The 23,701-nt window shown below is 38.6% G+C and overlaps 1 long non-coding RNA gene across 1 annotated transcript in view; it reads left to right on the top strand.

Annotated features, from left to right (window-relative positions):
- LOC134293688 (uncharacterized) overlaps positions 1–23,701 on the top strand; it is a 453,696-nt gene that overhangs the window by 324,252 nt on the left and 105,743 nt on the right. The window lies entirely within an intron of this gene.

Genomic DNA, 23,701 nt, shown 5'->3' with positions numbered 1-23,701 from the left:
CATCTCCATTTCTAAGCGGAAGAGCCGGCGTTGTCCGTAGACACCTCCAAGGTCATGTGGCCGGCATGACTGCACGGAACGCAGTATCTGAGTCTGCCGTAAATCCCAGTTGTGGGATTTCCTGCCTTGATATTCTGGGATATAGGGCGGTGTGGAAGGGCCCCCAGAATATAAAGGCAGAAAATCCCACAATATCTGCATTGAACTGGGATATATGGCAGTGTGGACTCGGATAACCGAGGACACTTCCACACAGCCATATAACCCAGGATATCAAGACAGAAAATCCCATAATATCTGCTTTTAACTGGGATATATGGCACTGTGGATTCAGATAACCCAGGGCCCTTCTACACAGCCATATAACTCAGAATATTAAGGCAGAAAATCCCATAATATCTGCTTTTAACTGGGATATATGGCACTGTGGATTCAGATAACTCAGGACCCTTCCACACAGCCATGTAACCCAGAATATCAAGGCAGAAAATCCCATAATATCTGCATTGAACTGGGACATATGGCACTGTGGATTCAGATAACCCAGGACCCTTCCACACAGCCATATAACTCTGAATATCAAGGCAGAAAAATCCCATAATATCTGCTTTTAACTGGGATATATGGCACTGTGGATTCAGATAACCCAGGGCCCTTTTACACGGCCATGTATTATTATTATTATTATTATTATTATTATTATTATTATGTAACCCAGAATATCAAGGCAGAAAGTCCCATAATATCTACCTTAAACTTGGTTATCTGAGTCCACGCTGCCATAAATCCGAGTTCAAAGCAGATAGTGTGGGATTTCCTGTCTTGATATTCTGGGATATAGGACTGTGTGGAATAGCCCCCAGAACATCAATGCAGAAAATCCCACAATATCTGCTTTGAACTGGAATATATGGCAGTGTGGACTCGGATAACCCAGGACCCTTCTACACAGCCATATAACCCAGATTATCAAGGCAGAAAAATCCCATAATATCTGCTTTGAACTGGAATATATGGCAGTGTGGACTCGGATAACGAAGTAGATAATCTGGATTCAGAAACTGGATTATAGGGTAATGTAAATCCAATCTCTTTTAAGAAAAAAGTGATAAATAAATATAATATAATGACTGCTCCTTAAGCACTATTAGTTGTAACAGCAAAGAGTCTGGTCATTTAGCAAACCTAATCTGCATATTCATAATTATCCCGCTCTCTATGGCTGTTATTTGCAGTGGCAACCCTATTCTAATACAGTTGTTGGCCAACGAGTGTCTAATGATGGAAAATATTTACAAAATTAGGCAATGTTGCAAATGTTCTCTGCTTGAACCCAACTGAAGTGAGAATCCAGCACTTCAGAAATTGGCAAGGAATGGAGCCCAGATGAATGAACCTCTTTCTCACTGTGACTGAAACTTGGGTGAAGGTTCCTCAGTTTGTTTGAAGCAGAGTCTTGTTAGAAAACTTGGGAGGTTCAGTAATGAAATACCACCTACATAGAAGAAAGCAATCTTAGAACACCTACGTTGATGTTAGGTAGAGAGATGGAGCTGAACGGAGCCAAGCGAGAACCGCTACTTTGAACCAGGCTGTTAGGAATTGTAGGAGTTGAAGTCCAAAACACTGGCAGGAGGGCCAAGGCTTGCCTATGCCTGGTGTAGACTCATAATCATTCAGTTTCAGAATGCAGTTAATCTGCATTCTGAAACTGTGGTATGTCAATCTTTAGGAGCGCAGGCTCAATTGAAATCCTATTTATAGCATGTAGATCCAGCCTGAGTATTTTGAGAATAAAGAGAACACATTCCAAATATAACCACAAACCTTTATTTTGCTATAGGAAAAAACTGGTTTCACACTTAAAATTAGACTCCTAACATATGAATTATGATAAACGGCGCCATTAGAAACATACAGTGAGCATACATTGACTTCCCCCTTTGTCCTATAGTAACCTTTCATGAATTTCCCTTGGAATGTTGTCCCACCACACCTCAAACATCAGGTGAATTATCATAACTATCTTAAAAGACCCTGGAAAGGGATATACAATGGACTTGCTGCACAAGAGCCTCCGGGTTCTTTTCCTATTTCCCTTGATATGATTAAATTTATTCCAGGGAACACTTGTCTGTGTCCTCAAAACAGAGCCATCTTTAGGGCACCCATTTAAATAGCCAACACCTTAAGCATCCTTTGTATTGACCTGAGTTGGAATATCAAGAAGACCCATTTCAGCCCATTATTGCTTGCTCCACCCCGCTCATCAGCAATTGTGCCCTTCTCAGGGGCAGATCAGTAAGTGGGCACACTCTTCAAAATAATCCAATGACAATTTATTAAATTGTTCCACCACAACAAAGAGCAATCAGTGATGAGATTGGACAGGGAGCAGATCCTGGCTGGACACTTCCTGGACCAACCAGGAGCTGGCGCGGAAGTCTTGAATCACTGTCAATAAAATAAATATAATCTGTATTTGCAATTACGGTATGTCAGTCTTTGGGAACGCAGGCTCTACTGACATCCACTTTAGGCAATAAGAATAAATGCCTTTGATTTTGTCTTCAACCCGTCTGCGTCTCATTTGGAAGCTAGACACTCCGATCCCGAACCCATGGTTTAGCAGAGCTGAAATCACATAACAAAGTGATGAATGAAATTGTTTCAAAGTTGTACTTAAAATAGTTTTGAAATTAGAGTTTAAATACAGTTGCATACATAAATCCGGGGCGGCATCCAATTTACTCCTAAATTTATGTTTGGTGTAAGCATAAAGCCTGGTTTGTATTGATAGGTGGACATGAAGGGAAGCATTGCTCAGATAGTCTTTCCAGCTAGGTAAAGGTAAAGGTTTCCCCTGACGTTAAGTCCAGTCATGTCCAACTCTGGGGGTTGGTGCTCATCTCCATTTCTAGGCCGAAGAGCTGGCGTTGTCCGTAGACACTTCCAAGGTCATGTGGCTGGCATGACTGCATGGAGCCGGAGCGGTACCTATTGATGTACTCACATTTGCATGTTTTCGACCTGCTAGGTTGGCAGAAGCTGGGGCTAACAGTGGGCGCTCATTCCACTCCCCGGATTAGAACCTGTGACCTTTTGGTCCGCAAGTTCAGCAGCTCAGCACTTTAATACACTGCCAGCAGTGGCACCAGTCTTTCCAGTTACTGATAGCCATATGTCTTGCTTTTATGGGGGCAATGCTTCATATCTGTCCTCACCCCCCTGGAAAAAGCCTTTGAAAAACAGTTAATTAAAGACATTAAAGAAAAGAAAGGGAGGAAATTCCAATTTTTATATCATCAAAGCAGAACTGATTCAATCACAGAAGGGATTGGTATCATCTTGCACCCCCAAATGTTAGAAGAGTTTGAAGCAATATGTTCACAGACATGAATGGCTATGAAGAAGATGTTTTGTTTTAAGATGGTGATCTGATGCCATACTTTGTTCCTTCCGCTCCTGCCTTTGCTGTAAGGAAATAAATCATAGAACTATCCCGTGTCCTCATTATTGCTGTTGATGTCACCATAATAACGTTCTTCTGGTCTCATGAGAGTCCTGCTTGGAAAGTGCTGTCTGCTGTGCAGCAGGATTCATTCAAAAAAAGAAAGTTAATACAGTGGGATTATGTGAGCCATCCAATTTAGTATGGTAATATTGAGCTTTGCCGGCAGTGTCTCCCTAATTCTTCTTAGGAAAGCTGCTGCTTTCTAGATAATTGTGTCACGTTATCTTGTCCCCTGCGTCATTTTGTGACTGGTTTCTGCCTTAAAAAAAGGGGGATATCCATTCCTGTCTTGAAGCCAAAAAGCACTCTAGATTTCATCCACACCGCATTAAATATATGTCCTAAAGTAAACACAAAAGTTAATTCAGAAATCCCTTAAGCTCTTCTATTTGAAATAAATCCCAGGTCTTTCCCTTCCCTCTATCCCTCCCTTTCCTTAAAAAAATACAAATAACTTGTGGAAGATGATACATTTATAGCTCTGAAGAGGAGAAAATTCATCACTCGTCAGCTGCATAAAGTGATCCCCTTCCAAAGTATTTTGATCTGTGTGTGTGTGTTTATACACAAGTGAGTAGATGACATAGCAACAGTGTGCAATGAGGCAGTGAGCTGAAATCCTTTGTAAGCTCTCCCCGTGCTTTCAGTGGATACTGCTGAAAAGTGAGTTTCTCTCTAAACGATCTAAAGCTGGCGCATTGTCTGAACATCTGCGCAGAGTAAAATAAACATCCATTTCAATAATGTATGGAATAAATCCTGCTGGAGCTTGCCTGGAAGGGATAAAGAGATGCACATCCTCAGGCAAGAGGTGGGGCATCGTGGCTTTCCTGCCGCCAGCAAGCTCTGAAAAAAAAAATCACCAATTGCACCAAAGAAAGAATATGCTTTTGTGCACACAGCATAGCTTCTCCATACCATTGTGTTTTCTGAGGTCTTTGAATCTAATTTCATGGAGCATGGAACCCTTCCTCTTTACAGCAGCGTTGGGAGAAAGTGGTGGACTACAACTCCCAGAATCCTCCAGCCCTGCATAGTCAGCACATGAAATGCTAAAGGAGCAGAACTTTTCAACTGTTTTGTTTGATTAAAATAGGTATGCATGTATCCAACTCATATACCGTATATACTCGAGTATAAGCTGACCCTAATATAAGCCGAGGCACCTAATTTTACCACAAAAGACTGGGATAACTTATTGACTCAAGTATAAACCGAGGGTGGGAAATGCAGTAGCTACGGGTAAATTTCAAAACAAAAATAGATACCAATAAAATTTTATTAATCAAGGCATTAGTAGGTTAAATGTTTTTGAAGATTTACCGTATTTCAAAGAAAATATATATATATATTAGCTCTATAAGTGGAAAGGTAGGGGCAGCAAAAACAATATGGTATCAAAAATAAACTAATATTAATAATAATAATAATAAAAACTTCATTTGGATCCCACCCTATCTCCCCATGGGGACTCAGGCCGGCTTCCAATATGGTAACAGGCAAACATTCAATGCTTATATAAACAATGCAGAGCTAGATATAGATCTATAATTATAGATACTAATTTCACATATGCATTTCTCCCTGAAACGTTTGCAAATCCCCTGTGTGTGTGTGTGCATTTCCCCTACAATATTTGTAAGCTCTCTCTCTCTCTCTCTCTCTCTCTCTCTCTCTCTCTCTCTATATATATATATATATATATATATATATATATTCATATCTATCTAGACATGTCTATATATATTTGTGTGTTCATTTCACCCCCTGTAATATTTGCAAGCCCTATATATAGGTAGGTAAGAATATATTCATATCTATCCAGACATCTCTCTTTATATAGATATTTGCAAAGACCTGCAAACATATGAGGGGAAATTCATATATAAAATTAATGCATATAGATAGATACACATTTAAAGGTACATAGAGATGGCAAAAGCTTGCAAGGGGTTAATGCCTATATATCTGTAGGAGAGTTTAACGAATATTTCAGGGGGAAATGCTTTCATAAGATTAATGAATATATATATATATATTTCTTCTTCCTGACATGCAAGGGTGTCTCTTTTCAAAACATTCCCTTGATTAAGAGCGAGGGAGGCTTTGCAAAAGTAAACACACTGATAAGGGAGGAGAAGAGAGAAATAGATCACATATTGCAAGCAATAGCCTGCAGGCTCTGTTGCTAGCCTTGACCTGTCCCGATTATAAGCCGGGGGAGGCTTTTTCAGCTCATAAATAAGGGCTGAAAAACTCGGCTTATCTTTGAGTATATACGGTAGTTCCTACAGCTAGCATGGTCTCAACTATCATCACCTGAATCAATGTTCCTTGAGGCTGAAGAGAATTGGAATCCAATAACATCTCAAGGGTGACTGGTTCCCCTTTGGTCAAGGAATGTGGAAACCCAGCTTTCAGTCCATGAAGTTCACCGGTGGTTTTCAAATAGTTTGTCGTCTCACATTCAGCTTAAACTATCATAAAATTGGGTTGCTCCTGCCTTGAGATTGAGTGATATAGATTTACTCTATCACTGTAGAATTGAACTTATGTATTTATTTATTTATTTACATCATTTTTAGCCCACCCTTCTTACCCAGAGGGACTCAGGGCGGATTACAACAGTCGGCAAATTACATTGCCCAAAATACATTCAATAAAACAATGACATATTAATAAACAATAAAACAGTACCACATCAATTAAAACTCTAATTAGACTCTATTAAACCATGAATAATAAAATTTAAAATGCATGTATAGTTAAATTCGTCCACTAACACCTTCGTGTGCACTTTGATTCACGTCATATCGACCTCAGATGTTGCTCCTCAAACGCTTGAGTACATAACGTAATGTACTAATGTAATTCTCAATGGTTCACTCTTTCGTGTATCTTTCGTGTATCTTGGTGCTGCGGACACTGTTTCATTGACTTCTGAATGTACCGCATATAGTCATGTAGAAGTAAGTCTCATTTATAAGTTGAAGGCAAGTTTGGGAGTCAAAATTGTGACTAAGTTGGGGTCATTTCATGGAGAGGAGAAAGCACCAATGCCACCTCAGGGGACCAGTCATCCATGACCACTGCCATTTTCCCATCTAGGCTTTTAAAAGCACCAAAACCGTGCTTTTTTCTGGACAGATTGAGCTTTCACCTTTCACCATTCTATACTGGAAAGTGAGTACAGTAAAGTCTCACTTATCCAACATAAACGGGCCGGCAGGACGTTGGATAAGCGAATATGTTGGATAATAAGGAGAGATTAAGAAAAAGCCTATTAAATATCAAAATAGGTTATGATTTTACAAATTAAGCACCAAACATCATGTTATACAACAAATTTGACAGAAAAAGTAGTTCATTACACATTAATGCTATGTAGTAATTACTGTATTTACGAATTTAGCACCAAGATATCACAGTGCATTGAAAACATTGACTACAAAAATGTGTTGGATAATCCAGAACATTGGATAAGTGAGACTCTACTGTAATTACTTTAAAAAAAATAAGAGTTAAGGTATAATTCTTACATTGACCTGTGGATAAATCGACCCAGTTTTTGAGGGGTGATTTTACACTAACATTTCTAAACTTATGCATGACTATATGATAGATAGAAACAGGACAGCATTTCCAATCATAAGAAAAATACTGTTTGATGAACATGTGGTTGATTGATAGCACCTGGGTATGACTGTGAATATCATGATACAATACCTAAGAGAGTGTCGTAATGGCTGCGGGTTATTGCAGAGGGGTTGCATCAGCCAGTGTCCCTTGTTGTTGTTCATTCATTTGTTCGCTTACAACTCTTCGTGACCTCATGGACCAGCCCACGCTAGAGCTTCCTGTCGGTTGTCACCACCCTTAGCTCCTTCAAGGACCTTCAGTGTCCCTTACTGATGACCTATCAGCAGGTGGCTATATAAGGAGGATGAAAGAATCCATCTTTCTCTCTCCTGTGTGACTCAGTGTGAGTATCTGCCTATGTTCTGTATGTGACTATTTGATTACTTTGATCATTTGCAAGAACAAGGAAAGAAGATCTGCATATCCTGGTTGTATATATTGCAATGGTGAAGATTAAAGCCGCTGGATATTTTGGATGAAAACCTGCATTCGTTAGTTTACTGAACAGTGTGTGTAGACAGGGTCAGATGCTGGCAGTTGGACTCTGCTGATAGATAGGCTGAAGCACATGTATTTCCTGTGAAAGGACTCTGTTGTATTTTTGCTTGCTTCTGGGACAATTGCTATCCAGCTTGCAGTGCTTCGGAGAGGTCATGATTTGGAAACTATAAATCACTTCAAACCAGAATCCCAGGACACTATATACAGTATGTTCTTGGTGCATTGATTTAATGGTGTGTGTCCATTTGTCTCCACTGGGTTTCCAAAAAGCAAAACTAGGGGTGCATCTACACATAGAATTAACGCAGTTTGACACCACTTCAACTGCCATGGCTTAGTGTTATAGGGTCATGGAAATTGTAATTACATGAGATTTTTAGCCTTTTCTGCAAAAATGTCCTGGTGCCACATCAAACTACAACTCCTATGATTCCACAGCATTGAGTTGTTGCAGTTAAAGTGCATTAATTCTACTGGTACAGAGATGCTCCCTAGGTGTCCATTTAGGCAGACAACTATTATCATATATACTCGAATATAAACCGAACCGAATATAAGCCGAGGTACCTAATTTTACCACAAAAGAAAACTGGGAAAACATTGACTCCATTACAAGCCGAGGGTGGTAAATTTCAGAAATAAAAATAGATACCAATAAAATTACATTAATTGAGGCATCAGTAGGTTAAATGTTTTTGAATATTTACATAAAGCTCAAATTTAAGATAAGACTGTCCAACTCTGATCAAATCATTATTCTCATTTTCTTCAATGTAAATGTGCTTATGGATCCTTTTAATAATAATAGAGTAAAATAATACATGAGTCTCCTGTTGGGTGAGAAGGGCGGGATACAAATAAATAAATAAATTAATTAATAAATAAATAAATAAATAAATAAATAATACAGGAAAATAATACATGTAATAATAAATAAAGTAAAATAATGGATGCAATAATAATAAGAATAATAATAAGAATAAGATCTGAGTGAAATAATATGTTAGAGCAATGTCGGACTTGCGACCTTTTGGAAAAGCGCTCAAGACTTGGCTGTTTGGTTGTGCATTTAAGTAAATCAGATCTAATTTGCCAAATAGTCACTGCTGAATGTTTTTAGGTTGAATGTTTTTATATTGTGGAATGATACTTTAAATTGTAAGTCGCTCGGAGCACTCTGGCGGAGAGCGACTAATTAAGAAATAAAGTGAAGTGAAGTGAAATAATAATAAAAATAGAGTAAAATAAATGTAATAGTAGCAACAATAATAGAGAAAAATAATAAATGTACCATATATTCTCGATTATAAGCTTACCCAAATATAAGCCAAGCAGGACCCTCACCCGAATATAAGCTGAAGGGGGCTTTTTCAGTCTTAAAAAAGGGCTGAAAAACTAGGCTTATACTTGAGTATATACAGTATTTAAAGAACACTTTGCTGCTGTATAAAAATCTTACCAAAGTACAAATTCTTAGGATGGAGCCACGACAGTTAAAGCGGTTTGCAACTGATGTGCAGAGCGAGTCCAGCTTCCTCCTGCATACCATTTTGTCCCTTGCTTTGAGTCATTTAATACGTTGGCTACTCCTGTTGACATTGTGAAATAGGAAAAGGCACCATGTTTGATGCTCCTCGAGCAAAGATGAGTGATGAGTATAATAAATAAGAAAATACATTGTGTGTACCCTGACTGTTGACCTGCCACAGGGGATGGGAGTTTGGTGGATAGTTGCTTGCAGAGTAAATGAATACAACTGACTGCAGATAGAGTATAGCTTTTAGCAAATGTGCAGTGAGGCATCTCCATCAGTAATCTTTTGTGCGAAAACACGGTCATTACTAGTGTGACCTTATTTTCCTCGGTGAGATGTTGGAAGGGAGGCACACCGAGAGTGGGAACTCGATCGGGTATAATGCATGCCAGTTGAAACATGATTTCTCCGATGTCCTTTGGTGTTGAGCAAATTCATCATCATCAGTCGCAGGCCGGTTCTGTCCGTCAAAAGGTTCTTTTTTAATCATCTGATTATTACAGAAGCTCAGCTTTCAGATCTCTTGGAAAAAGCGAAGCCTGCAGAGGGTTGGATGCTAGAATCCTCATTCCTGCCAAGGCCTTTGAACTTAATGGGCAAGCTTAATTGGTTCCTCCAAATTTTCCAACTTGAAGAAAGAAAGAAAAACCACCGCATTCTTAGCTGTAATTGAATTTCCTAGCTGTGTGTGTACTCCTGTATTCTCTCTCGGATCGCTGTGGGACAACAAAGGGAATAAAAGCCAACATTCGACGGCTCTAAATTAAGTCCTACAGTCAGCGCACAATTTGTCTTCTCTTTCCATCTCATAGCTGGCTTGTTAATGAGATGCCCCACAGGAGGAATGGAAGAAGAGAAAGGAAGGCAGCAGAGAGAATTTTTGATGAATTAGCGAGAGCCAGCGAGAAGCGGACCTGGTCGTGTGCCACAGGAAATTAAAATGTCATCAAGCTCTAGCTTTGCCCTGTTAACCTTTTGTACAGGGGATTTCTGCCCGTTAATTCCCATTGAAAGATGCACAGGAAGTTCTGTCCCAGGAGAAGAAAATACGCAAAAAGAAAGTAGCCGCATAAATACAGTAGAGTCTCACTTATCCAACACTCGCTTATCCAACGTTCTGGATTATCCAATGCATTTTTGTAGTCAATGTTTTCAATACATCGTGATATTTTGGTGCTAAATTCGTAAATAAAGTAATTACTACATAGTAATACTGCGTACTGAACTACTTTTTCTGTCAAATTTGTTGTATAACATGTTGTTTTGGTGCTTAATTCATAAAATCATAACCTAATTTGATGTTTAAAAGGCTTTTCCTTAATCCCTCCTTATTATCCAACATATTCGCTTATCCAACATTCTGCCGGCCCATTTATGTTGGATAAGCGAATATGTTGGATAATAAGGAGGGATTAAGGAAAAACCTTTTAAACATCAAATTAGGTTATGATTTTACAAATTAAGCACCAAAACATCATGTTATACAACAAATTTGACAAAAAAAGTAGTTCAGACCCGGGCTGTGGCGCAGACGGGAGAACAAGCCAGCTGCAATTAACTGCAATGAATCACTCTGACCAGTTAGGGTCATGAGTTCGAGGCCCGCTCAGAGCCTATGTTTGTTTGTCTTTGTTCTATGTTAAAAGGCATTAAATGTTTGCCTATATGTGTAATGTGAGTCCCCTTCGGAGTGAGAAGGGCGGAATATAAATGCTGTAAATAAATAAATAAATGAGACTCTACTGTATGGTGCATTTTGATAGTGAGGAACAGGGCAGTATTTGCAAGCAGCCTTCCCATTTAGTGACTTCCTCTTCAAAAAAAGAAAGACATTTCTGTTTTCATTGTAAGCCTGAAATTGCTTTTAAATGTTGATAGAATAATTGCATTTTAACATGGGTGGGCTCATGGAGATGGTGTGATTGGGATTTTGTAGTAATGAATTTTAATATGTTTAATGGTTTTAATGCTCCAAAAGGCTCAATTGCACCAAGCCTCTATAACCCTTCTACAGTGCTGTATAATCCAGATTATCAAATCAGATAATTCACATGATCTGCTTTGAACTGGATTATATGAGTCCACACAGCCATATAATCCAGTTCAAATAAAATAATCTGGATTTTATATGGCAGTGTAGAAGGGGCCAAATATGAATGCTCCCCTTTAATTGTTTCCCGAGGGGCAATAACATTGCACAGAACATCCCACTCATGCATGGTTTTGCCTCATTACAAAAGCTTTCCAAATCCAAACTACACCTCCCACTTGCAGAATAAACATAATAAAAAAGAATTTACATGGAAAAATGTTAATTTTAAAAAACTTAATGTTTTAAGTGTGCATGTGAACAGTACTTTCAAAATCTGTAGGTCCAGAAGTTCTGAACATCTGACCTTTCAGAGCTCCATAATTATCACATTAACAACAAAATAAAAATATAGGGAGCATAATGAAGATGGGGAATGAATAGAATGGGAGGAATTACTGTATATACTCGAGTATAAGCCTAGTTTTTCAGCCCTTTTTTTAAGACTGAAAAAGCCCCCCTTGGCTTATACTCGGGTGAATGTCCTGGTTGGCTTATTTGGGTCAGCTTATACTCGAGAATATATAGTACATTTATTATTTTTCTCTATTATTAGTGGTATTATTACATTTATTATTTTTCTCTATTATTGTTGCTACTATTACATTTATTTTACTCTATTTTTATTATTATTATTAATGCATTTATTATTTCACTCTGATCTTATTATTATTATTATTATTATTGCATTTATTATTTTACTCTAGTTATTATTTCATGTATTATTTTCCTGTATTTATTATTATTATTATTATTGTTATTATTATTATTATTATTATGTATACCCTGAGTCCCCTTCGGGGTGAGAAGGGCGGTATATAAATGTCGCAAATAAATAAATAAATAAATGTATTATTTTACTCTATTATTATTAAAAGGATACATAAGCACATTTACATTGAAGAAGATGAGAAGAATGATTTGATCAGAGTTGGACAGTCTTATCTTAAATTTGAGCTTTATGTAAATATTCAAAAACATTTAACTTACTGATGCCTCAATTAATGTAATTTTATTGGTATCTATTTTTATTTCTGAAATTTACCACCCTTGGCTTATACTGGAGTCAATGTTTTCCCAGTTTTTTTGTGGTAAAATTAGGTGCCTCGGCTTATATTCGGGTCGGCTTATACTTATCTCTGGATATACAGTAAGGTCTTTATGGAGCCCTTGGTGGTGCAGTGGGTTAAACCCTTGTGCCAACAGGACTGCTGACCTGAAGGTTGGGTTGCTGACCTGAAGGATGCTGGTTCGTATCCAACCTGGGGAGAGCGCGGATGAGCTCCCTCTATCACAGTGGTTCCCAACCTTTTTTTTTTTTGACCAGGGCCCACTTTGACCAGGTACCACCTTGACCAGGGCTCAATTGACCAGGGCCCACTTTGACTAAAGACCACTTTGACCAGGAACAACTTCACCAGGGACCACTTTGACCAGGGACCACTCTCCAACATTAGTACCAAAAGGGTTATGAATCACTTTTTGGTCAACTTTATATTTGGTTTGGTTATTTGGGATGCTGATTCATAAAATTGCATTGGATAGACGAAATCAGCTCTAGTTTTTGATACAGAACATATGCCATCCAGCAGTCACCATCTGCTCGCCCACAGAAAACCATGTTTAATAATCTAGAGCTGATGTGGTCTATCCAATGCATTGGTCAGCTATGCGGAAAGGAGAAGAAATAGAATAAATAAATACAACGCAAATAAGTAAATAGATAAAGAGGAAGGAAGTTTGCGGACCAGATTTTTGTTCTCATGGCCCACAGGTTGAGAACCACTGCTCTATCAGCTTCAGCTCCATGCGGGGACATGAGAGGAGTCTCCCATAAGGATGGTAAAAACATCAAAACATCTGGGCATCCCCTGGGCAACATCCTTGCAGACAGCCAATTCTCTCACATCAGAAGTGACTTGCAGTTTCTCACATAAAAAAGAAGTAAGTCTATGCACTTTGAGCTTTGAAAAGGCTTGATGTAATAACAAAAGCTCCTGTCTCAAGCAGGATAGGTTTATAATGGAAGAACCTCTTTTAGAGTGTCGTGTGATAATGCCCTAAACCTGAACACTGGAAAATGAGGAAAATTGTCTATGTTCCATCTATTTCACTGATCTACTATGAGTTACAGAAGTCTCAAGTGCTCTTACTATAAATTGCATGCGGCTGTTGTTCTCAGGGTACTTTCAACCCCCCCCCCCCCTTTTAATCTTCCAGAAAAAGACCCCAGTTTGGAATTCAGTGTTAAAACTAGGGCAGCAGCTGTGGAAGACTTCGTTGCTATTCACAATGGAAATAAACTTTTATCTAGAACATGAAGATTTTTGGAGGGGAAGGGAGTGGGAGCAGAAACCCACTCTATCTTTATAGTCCCAGATTTAAGAGACAAACAATTGCTGGGTCTGAAATTGACTCATAAGCGCCCGAAGCAAGACAGATGATAAACAATTGGGGTTGTCTGTGTTTTTAATGACAGCGCCGGGTTCTAAATTTAAACTGCCAGGTAGAAAGATCTCGCATGGATTTTAAATGACACCATATCTCACATTTATGAGCAGGCTTTTAATGGATTCTTTTTTGGAAAAAAATACACCCTTCTCTTTGTGGGCAAGAGCAGAAAAAATGAATGTAGCATTTGGAAACATGGAGCAAGACGTAGGCAAGATGACTGTTCTTGAATAGAGATCAAAAAGATTATCTGTCAAGATCAGATTATTTGGAAAGATGAGAAATGTGACACTCGGGGGCCACAAACAGACCCTAAGGCTATAGTTTTTTTTCCTTATGTCAGAGTGACTTGAGAACATACTGCAAGTTGTTTCTGGTGTGAGAGTATTGGCCATCTACACAGATGTTCAATGTATTGTCAAAGACTTTCATGGCTGGAATCACAGGGTTGGCTCTTCCAACAGGCTTTTGGGGAGTGAATTCCCCATCTCCATGAGAGACCTGTTTCTTCGACAATTTCCTTATTTGGTTGCACTTTATCTTGCCCTATTAGTGTACTATAGTCACATGGTTCCCTCACCCAAGTTGCTCTTCTATTCGATGATAGCACTTAAATATCTACCTCATTTACAATTTTCACTCACTGCACTTTACCCAGTACATTTTATTTTATCTACTTGGGGCCCAAATCCATATTTATACCTTTATTGCCTTTTATACTTACATGTTTTATTATTATTATTATTATTATTATTATTATTATTATTATTATTATTATTATGTTTAGAATGTTAATTTACTTTTGTTTCTTTTTTTTTTTGATGTTACTGTATGTTGTTTGCGGTTTTATCTGGACTTGGCCCCATGTAAGCTGCCCTGAGTCCCTTCGGGGAGATGGAGGCGGTGTATAAAAATAAATTGTTGTTGTTGTTGTTGTTGTTGTTGTGTGTTTTCAAGTCTTTATGGCCATGTTCCAGAAGTATTATATCCTGATGTTTCGCCCACATCCATGTCAGGCATCCTCAGAGGTTGTGAGGGGGACGCCTGGATGTTTTGCCATCTTGCGGGGAGGCTTCTCTCATGACCCTGCAAGCTAGAGCTGACAGATGGGAGCTCACCCCATCTCATGGATATGAACCGGCAACCTTTAGGTTGCTAACCCAACCTTCAGGTCAGCAGGCCAGCCAGCACAGGACTTTAACCCAGGGGTCCCCAAACTTTTTGAGGAGAGGGCCGGTCAGATGGTTGAGGGGCCAAATGATCATTTGAAAAAAACAAACAAATTCCTAGGCACACTGCACATGTCTTATTTGTCATGCAAAAACAACAACAACAACAACAACAACAACAAAAGAACAATACAATATTTAAAAATAAAAACAATTTTAACCAACATAAATTTATCAGGATTTCAATGGGAAGTGTGGGCCTGCTTCTGGCCAATGAGACAGTCAGATTAATTAGGATTGTTGTTGTTGTGTGCCTTCAAGTCATTTCAGAATTAGGGTGAGCTTAAGCCTAAAATTTATGTATGTATTTATTTACTTACTATATTTGTTTACTACATTTATTTCCCGCCCTTCTCACCCTGAAGGGGACTCAGAGCGGCTTACAAATTAGATATACATACAATATATTATATTATTAGCATTGCACAATATTAGCATCATATGTTACTATATTGAACTATACCACTATACTGTAATATTATTAGTAATAATATATGTAACATATAATATATAATTAATATTATTATATACTATTATAATAAGTATTATATTGTATTAGATTATAATATTATTATCAATATTATATGTATATACAATATATGATATTAGTAAAACTGGTATAAAATATTATATTATAAAACTGAGGGCAGGGGCCAGGTAAATGACCTTGGGGGGGCCGCATTCGGCCCCCGGGCCTTAGTTTGGGGACCCCTGCTTTAACCTATTACGCACCACGGCTCCTAATACTATAGTGACAGCACATTAAAAGAGACCCAGTGTGGTGTAGTGAGCTGATGCGTCATATACATAACCATATAATCCTGTTTCTGAATCCAGATTGTCTGATTTGGATTATATGGCAATGTAGATTCATATACATATAATATTGATAATAATATTATAATGGAATACAACATTATACTACTACTAATACAATATAATAGTATTTATTATATATTATATATTAAATGTAATATTACTAATAATATTACCGTATAATAATATAGTACAATATAGTAATTTAATGATTATATTGTGCTATGCTAATAATATATTGTATGTTCATTTGATTTGTAAGCTGCTCTGAGTCCCCTTCGGAGTGAGAAAAGCGGGATATAAATGTAGCAAATAAATAAATAAAAAAATAAAATAAAATCCAGTTCAAAGCATCCATAGATTGGCTCCTTCTTCTGCCATTTCCAGCCTCATCTACATTCCCATATGATGCAGTTTCATTATATCGCAGTGCAGATGGGGCCTGGGTCCCACATTTCTTGATCAGCGCAAATGTGCCCAATGTTGGGAGAAGAGAACAAATACAGGCAGTCTCCAAATTACAAAAAAGAGAGGTTCTGGATAATATAGGGAAAGGTAAACACCTCTCTGGGGTTTCCTTTGCCATCCATGGCCCTGTTCATAAGATTATACAGTAGAGTCTCACTTATCCAACGGGCAGGCAGAAGCTTGGATAAGCGAATATCTTGGATAATAAGGAGGGATTAAGGAAAAGCCTATTAAACATCAAATTAGGTTATGATTTTACAAATTAAGCACCAAAACATTATGTTATACAACAAATTTGACAGAAAAAGTAGTTCAATACGGAGTAATGTTATGTTGTAATTACTGTATTTACGAATTTAGCACCAAAATATCATGATATATTGAAAACATTGACTACAAAAATGGCTTGGATAATCCAGAAGCTTGAATAAGTGAGTCTCTACTGTACCTCCCTCCCTTTCTGTCCCTGTGATGATTGCACTTTGAAAAACTTGGTGTGTTGTGGAAACAAGGATTGGGGATAAAGCTTCAGCGGAGACCTCTTTCCCCCATGATAATAACTCTTTAAGGAGTGAATTTCCTTTCCTTCCAAAGGGTAGATTTCTCTCCCTGATTTCTAGAGTCATTTGAGAGTTGAATGTCTGTAACTCGGCGACTGCCTATAGCCTCAATACATTAAAGGGGTTTTAGACCAGATACCATGACAAATGTGGCCTTTTTCTTGCAGCCTTTTTTACTCCCTTTCCAGAAGAGGCATGAGAAATGGTCGTACCCCCCACCAGTTTCCAATGAAGCACAATCAGGGCTAATTGGCCGGCTCCAGACTCATTGACCTCAGCGTCTTGGCAGTATCTGTGAAAGGAAGATGGAAAGGGGCTCTTGGCAGGCTGCTCAGAGGCTCCAAGCATTGGCTTGACTCCTCAGATGTCATGCATAGTCCTGAATCAGCAACTATTCCCAGCAAGAATCCATTAAAATATTTTTACTTTATCATTATTTTTAAATGTAAATACATAACAGCATAAAAGGAGCCCCAGTGGGGAAGTGTGTTAAAGCACTGAGCTGCTGAACTTGCAGACCGAAAGGTCCCAGGTTCAAATCCCGGGAGTGGAGTGAGTGCCTGCTGTTGCTCCAGCTTCTGCCAACCTAGCAGTTCGAAAACATGCCAATGTGAGTAGATTAATAGGTACCGCTCAGGCGGGAAGGTAAGGGCGCTCCATGCAGTCATGCCGGCCACATGACCTTGGAGGTGTCTACGGACAACGGCGGCTCTTCGGCTTAGAAATGGAGATGAGCACCAACCCCTAGAGTAGGACATGACTGGACTTAAAGTCAGGGGAAACCTTTACCTTTTTAACAGCATAAAAGGGAATTTTGACAGTATTTAAAAGATATCTAAACAATATTAGGTTAGGTAAAATCTAGTCATTAAATCTAATCATGTCTCACTCTGCGGGTTGGTGCTCATCTCCATTTCTAAGCCGAAGAGCCAGTGTTGTCCAGAGACACCTCCAAGGTCATGTGGCTGGCATGACTGCATGGAGCGCCGTTACCTTCCCATCAGAACGGTGCCTATTGATCTACTCACATTTGCATGTTTTCAAAGTGCTAGGTTGGCAGAAGCTGGGGCTAACAGCAGGAGCTCACCCCGCTCCTCGGATTTGAACTGCTGACCTTTCGGTCATCAAGTTCAGCAGCTCAGTGGTTTAATTTACTGTGCCACCAGGGGCTCCATTTTAATATATAGATTTTTTTGAAATAATTTTTTATTATAAAGAAAATTTTGACTACATAAAAAGTAGGAGAACATTTTTGGTAAAGAAAAGTAGGAAAAGAGGGTAAGAAAAGAAAGAGAAGAGAAGAAAAAAAAACAATCAGGAACTTCAGGAATTTAAATACAGTAGAGTCTCGCTTATCCAAGCTTCACTTATCCAAGGTTCTGTATTATCCAAGGCAGTCCGCCTTTTAGCAGCTATTGTTTTTGTAGTAAATATTGCAATGTTTTGGTGCTAAATTCGTAAATACAGTAACTATGACATAACATTACTGTGTGTTGAACTGCTTTTTCTGTCAATTTCTTGTGAAACATGATGTTTTGGTGCTTAATTTGTAAAATCATAATGTAATTTTATGTTTAATAGGCTTTTTTCTTAATCCTTCCTTATTATCCAAGATTTTTGCTTAACCAATGTTCTGACGGCCCATTTATCTTGGATAAGTGAGACTCTACTGTTCTGCAAAGAAGAAGAATGGAAGTACAGTTTTTTTCCCCATTGCTTTCCCTACTATAGATTAAAAAAAAGACAAGTTGCTGCGACTCCATGTTGCCCTTCTCCTATTTTTTCACCCTCACTATCATTGACATCAAGATCTGAATATATGGATTGGAGAAGGTTACACTTCTGAACATTCAAGAAGCAATTCTTTTGCAATGCCAGTAGCAATGGTTACTGCTGCATCATAGAACCTGTAGTCTTAAAAATAAATATTTCTCAGTTTGAGTTTTTATGAAGCAATATGGACTGGGATCACCATACCTTGCCATGGCTGCAGATTCATCAACATTGGCACCAAACGTCTTAATTATCGCAGTCAAAAAGTGAAATATTACTGCAGAATGCAGGAGCAAATGCCTTCAAACCAAGATGTTTATTTTGGCCAGGCTTCAGTCCTTCCAGGTCCTCACATCCTCTTTCAGGAGCTTAGATACCAACAAAGTAGGAACCCTTGCCCATCATAAACCGGGCGAGGAGCCAAGGATAACCTTTCCACTCGGCTTTGATGTATCATCGCATCATTGCGAGTTGACAGATATAAGCGAAAGGGCAGGTTTGGCTTTGCCTTTTGGGAAAAAAAGAAAAAAATCCAAATAGTTCATTTTAGTTTTGGCAGATTGCTAGAGCAAACAAAAACCACCAGGAATACTGTCACCATTCCAAAGGTGACTGAAGCCATTTGAGAAATGTATACCAAACCATTTCTTTTAAGGTAAGACCTGTTTATTCTTTGTTTTTCTTTGTTCTGGAAGCTGCTATAAATTGCCTTGGAGATCATTGATGCTATTTATTGACACAGGATCAAGTCCACACTAGTCATAATTAAGGCAGACCCATTCAAATCAAGATTTGTGCTAGCCATGACTGATTTAAGAAGACCTATAAATTTTAGTAAGCCTACTTACAGTAAGGCATGAATCCCTAGGGGAAATGGGGGATTCTGAGACATTAAATATGCACCTGGTCCTTAAATAGCATGGAAAAGGGGCACATGGCATTTTTATAATGCTTGTCTATAAAAATGGCTTAGGGGACCCCCATAATCTGTACCTTGACTAGCTTTCCATCAAAAGTCCCAAACAGACTATACTGGACCAATGAATTCAGCGAAGCGGCTGAAATCTTGATTAGCAATTCATTTTGGAGATTCAGACACATGTCTTTCTCTCCTAGATGTTGAAGGGAGGAGACCAGCTTTGCAGAAAGCTGTGTGATTGGCTGACGAGGGAAAAAAAACCCAGTACGTAGTTGACATTGTCAATTACATTGGTCCTCTCGCCTCCTCCTATCCCAGACAATTACGAGGTATGTTACACTGAAAAAACCCGGCTTGAAATACTCCATAATAACAAAACTTTATGAATTTCTCTGAAATGTTTCAGAGGCTTCTGTTTCGTAATGCTTTGGAGTCATCCCATTCTGATTAGTAATTCAGAGATCTGTATTAACGAATCAATCATACACATCTCTGAATTATGAAACAGACCTCTGAAGTTTTGCACAGCTCTAATTCACAAACATATTGATTTCCATTGCAGTTGTGGCTTCAAAGTGATCAATTCCACTGCTTCACAAACTGTGGATCCTGACAGTAGTTCTCAACCTGCAGGTCCCCAGATGTTTTGGTCCACAACTCCCAGAAATCCCAACCAGTTTAACCAGCTGTTAGGATTTCTGGGAGTTGAAGGCCAAAATATCTGGGTCCCCCAGTGGCGTAGTGGGTTAAAACTTGAACGTTGGGTTGCGGACCTGAAGGCTGCCAGGTTCGAATCCAACCCAGGGATGAGCTCCCTCTATCAGCTCCAGCTTCATGCAGGGACATGAGAGAAGCCTCCCACAAGGATGGTAAAAACATTTTTTTAAAAAAACATCTGGGCGTCCCCTAGGCAACGTCCTTGCATACAGCCAATTCTCTCACACCAGAAGCAACTTGCAGTTTCTCAAGTCTCTCCTAACACGAAAAAAAAATCTGGTGACCCACAGGTTAAGAACCATGGACATATGGGATCCCCTTAGCTCAGTGGTTTTCAACCTGTGGGTCTACAGGTGTTTTGGCCTTCAACTCCCAGAAATCCCAGCCAGCTTACCAACTATTACCAACTGAGAGCTGAAGTTCAAAATACCTGGAGGCCCAAAGGTTGGGAACCACTGCCTTAGCTCAATGTTGGGGCCACAAAAGAATTTGGCAATAGTAGAAGGTTTCTGAATGCCACCTAGTGGCTGCTTTAGGCATTGAAGCGAATCGATTAGCAATCACTGTAGAGTTTTTTTACAGTGGAGTCTGTAGAAAATGCTTCAGCTATAATTCATAAAATGGAAAATCGGTCTGTTTAGCAAGCCTTGCAAATGCTAATTTGTCATCAGTAAATGTTAGACTTTAATACCTATTTGACAACTTCCATGGTTGCAAAGCAATGGTGGTGTCAAACTGTATTCTTTCATTTTATCCTATGTCCTTTCAAGATATTTTTGCTTTTTCTTGCAAGAAAAAAACATGGCTCCCTTCATCTCCAGTTTAGCTAGAACTAGGATTCTTATCTTCATTCTTATAGGCATATACTTCCTTTAGAAAGCTGTAGCATCCTTGTTTTGCTGAATTAAGACTTTGTACAAATGCTTTCCATGGTATTTCCAATGTATTTCTGGAGCACATCATTTCTGTATTCAGATTATTAGATTTGAACTGGATTATATGGCAGTGTAGATGGGGCCTAAGAGCACTACACCACATGGGATCTCTTTCAGTGGGCCTTAGGATCTGTTTGTGACCCCAAGTGACACATTTCTCATCATAATGCTATACTTGCATAATATGAAAAAAACCTCTGTTTTCCCCAAAAGGTTAAATCCATTTACCAATCAATGTTCTTAATCCACTCCCATTTGTTTTTCCAAAAGTCCACTTTGTATTGTGAAATTGTATAATTCCTTAATTTTTCCCTAAAGCAATCTGAGCTCTGACTACAACTTTCATTTCCTCCTTTCCTCTAAGATGCCTTGCGCTTTGTTAGGTGGAGACAAGGATATATCTTCAATAAATCCCAGGGAAATTAAGCGGGGAGTAATTTGTATCTCTGGCGAAGGACGCAAGCGGAGCCCTCCCATTGCCAAGCACCTACTCGAGTGGTTTGGCCCGGGGCCAGCCTTGGCTCGCAAACGCTCCTTGGCTAAATTGGATCCAGATGTTTACATGGCATAAAATATTAACAAACGTCTCCCAGGGGCAGCCAATAGTTATTGAGCCAGTAAATTAATAAACGAAGCAAAGACCAGAAAAGAAAAGAAAAGAAAAAATCATTAGGGTGACAACCAAGTCTTGAGCTCAACATCGTCTTTGGTTTATTTATTTTTAATATAAGCGGGACATGTTATTCTAATTTAATTAATCACAGCCATTTTAATGTAATGTTTGCCTAGGTTATTACTGAAAGGTTATGCAGTCTGATGCTCAGGAAAGCTATACTGATTTTGCTGGTTTAAATTATTACAGTTGGACAACTCATTCCACATTTTTCTTTCAAATATCTCTTTTTGCATATATATATATATATATATATACACACTATATATACTTGAGTATAAGCTGAGTTTTTCAGCCCCCTTTTTAGGACTGAAAAAGCCCTCCTCGGCTTATACTCGGGTGAGGGTCCTGGTCAGTTTATATTCGAGTATATATGGTACATTAATTATTTTTCTCTATTATTATTGGTATTATTACATGTATTATTTTTCTCTATTATTGTTACTATTACATTTATTTTACTTCATTTTTATTATTATTATTAATACATTTATTATTTCACTCTGATATTTATTATTTTACTCTATTATGACATTTATTATTTTACTCTATTTATTATTATTACATGTATCATTTTAGTCTATTATTAAAAGGACATGTAAGCACATTTACATTGAAGAAGGTGAGAACAATGATTTGATGAGAGTTGCTTCAATTAATGTAATTTTATTGGTATCTATTTTTATTTCTGAAATTTACCACTCTTGAGCCAATGGTTTCCCAGTTTTTTTGTGGTAAAATTAGGTGTGTGTGTGTGTGTGTGTGTGTGTGTGTGTGTGTGTGTATGTGTGTGTGTATATATATATATATATATATATATATATATATATACTCGAGCTTATACTCGAGTGTATGTGTGTGTGTGTGTGTGTGTGTGTATGTATATATATATAGCATCTGCATTAACCATTCTGAAAGGTGCTTTACAGAGATGGGGTTGGATTGTTTTTTTTTTAATCAGACTTTAAAATTTTGTTAAATTCTTATCATAAAGTAAATATGATCACTTAGCTCTATTACTGGGCGGGGGGGGGGGGGGGGGGGGTTCATCTAGAATCATAGAATCCTAGAGTTGAAAGAGACCTTGTGGGCCATCCAGTCCAACCCCATTCTGCCAGGAAGCAGGAAAATCGCATTCAAAGCACCCCCGACAGATGGCCATTCAGCCTCTGTTTAAAAGGCTCCAAAGAAGGAGCCTCCATCACACTCTGTGGCAGAGAGTTCCACTGCTGAACAGCTCTCAAAGGTAGGAAGTTCTTCCTGATGTTCAGGTGGAAACTCCTTTCCTGTAGTTTGAAGCCATTGTTCCGCATCCTAGTCTGCAGGGCAGCAGAAAACAAGCTTGCTCCCTCCTCCCTATGACTTCCCTTCACGTATTTATACATGGCCCTCATCATGTCTCCTCTCAACCTTCTCTTCTGCAGGCTAAACATGCCCAGCTCTTTAAGCCACTCCTCATAGGGCTTGTTCTCCAGACCCTTGATCATTTTAGTTGCCCTCTTCTGGACACATTGCAACTTAGAGTCACTATCTCCCTTAAATTACTGTGCCCAGAATTGGACACAGTGTGATTTCACCAAGGCAGAATAGAGGGGTTGCATTACTTCCCTGGATCTGGGCACTAGACTTCTATTTATGCAGGCCAAAATCCCATTTGCTTTTTTTGCCGCTGCATCACATTGTAGGCTCATGTTTAACTTGTTGTCCATGAGGACTCCAAGATCTTTTTCACATGTATTGCTATCGAACTAGTTGTCCCCCATTCTGTATCTTTGCATTTCATTTTTTTCTGCCTAAGTGGAGTATCTTGCATTTGTCCCTGTTGAACTTCATTTTGTTGGTTTCGGCCCATCTCTCTAATCTATTATAACTGTTTTGAATTC

The sequence above is a fragment of the Anolis carolinensis genome, unplaced genomic scaffold (assembly GCF_035594765.1).
Source record: "Anolis carolinensis isolate JA03-04 unplaced genomic scaffold, rAnoCar3.1.pri scaffold_9, whole genome shotgun sequence".
NCBI lineage: Eukaryota > Metazoa > Chordata > Lepidosauria > Squamata > Dactyloidae > Anolis > Anolis carolinensis.
This window is presented reverse-complemented; position numbering and strand designations above follow the sequence as displayed.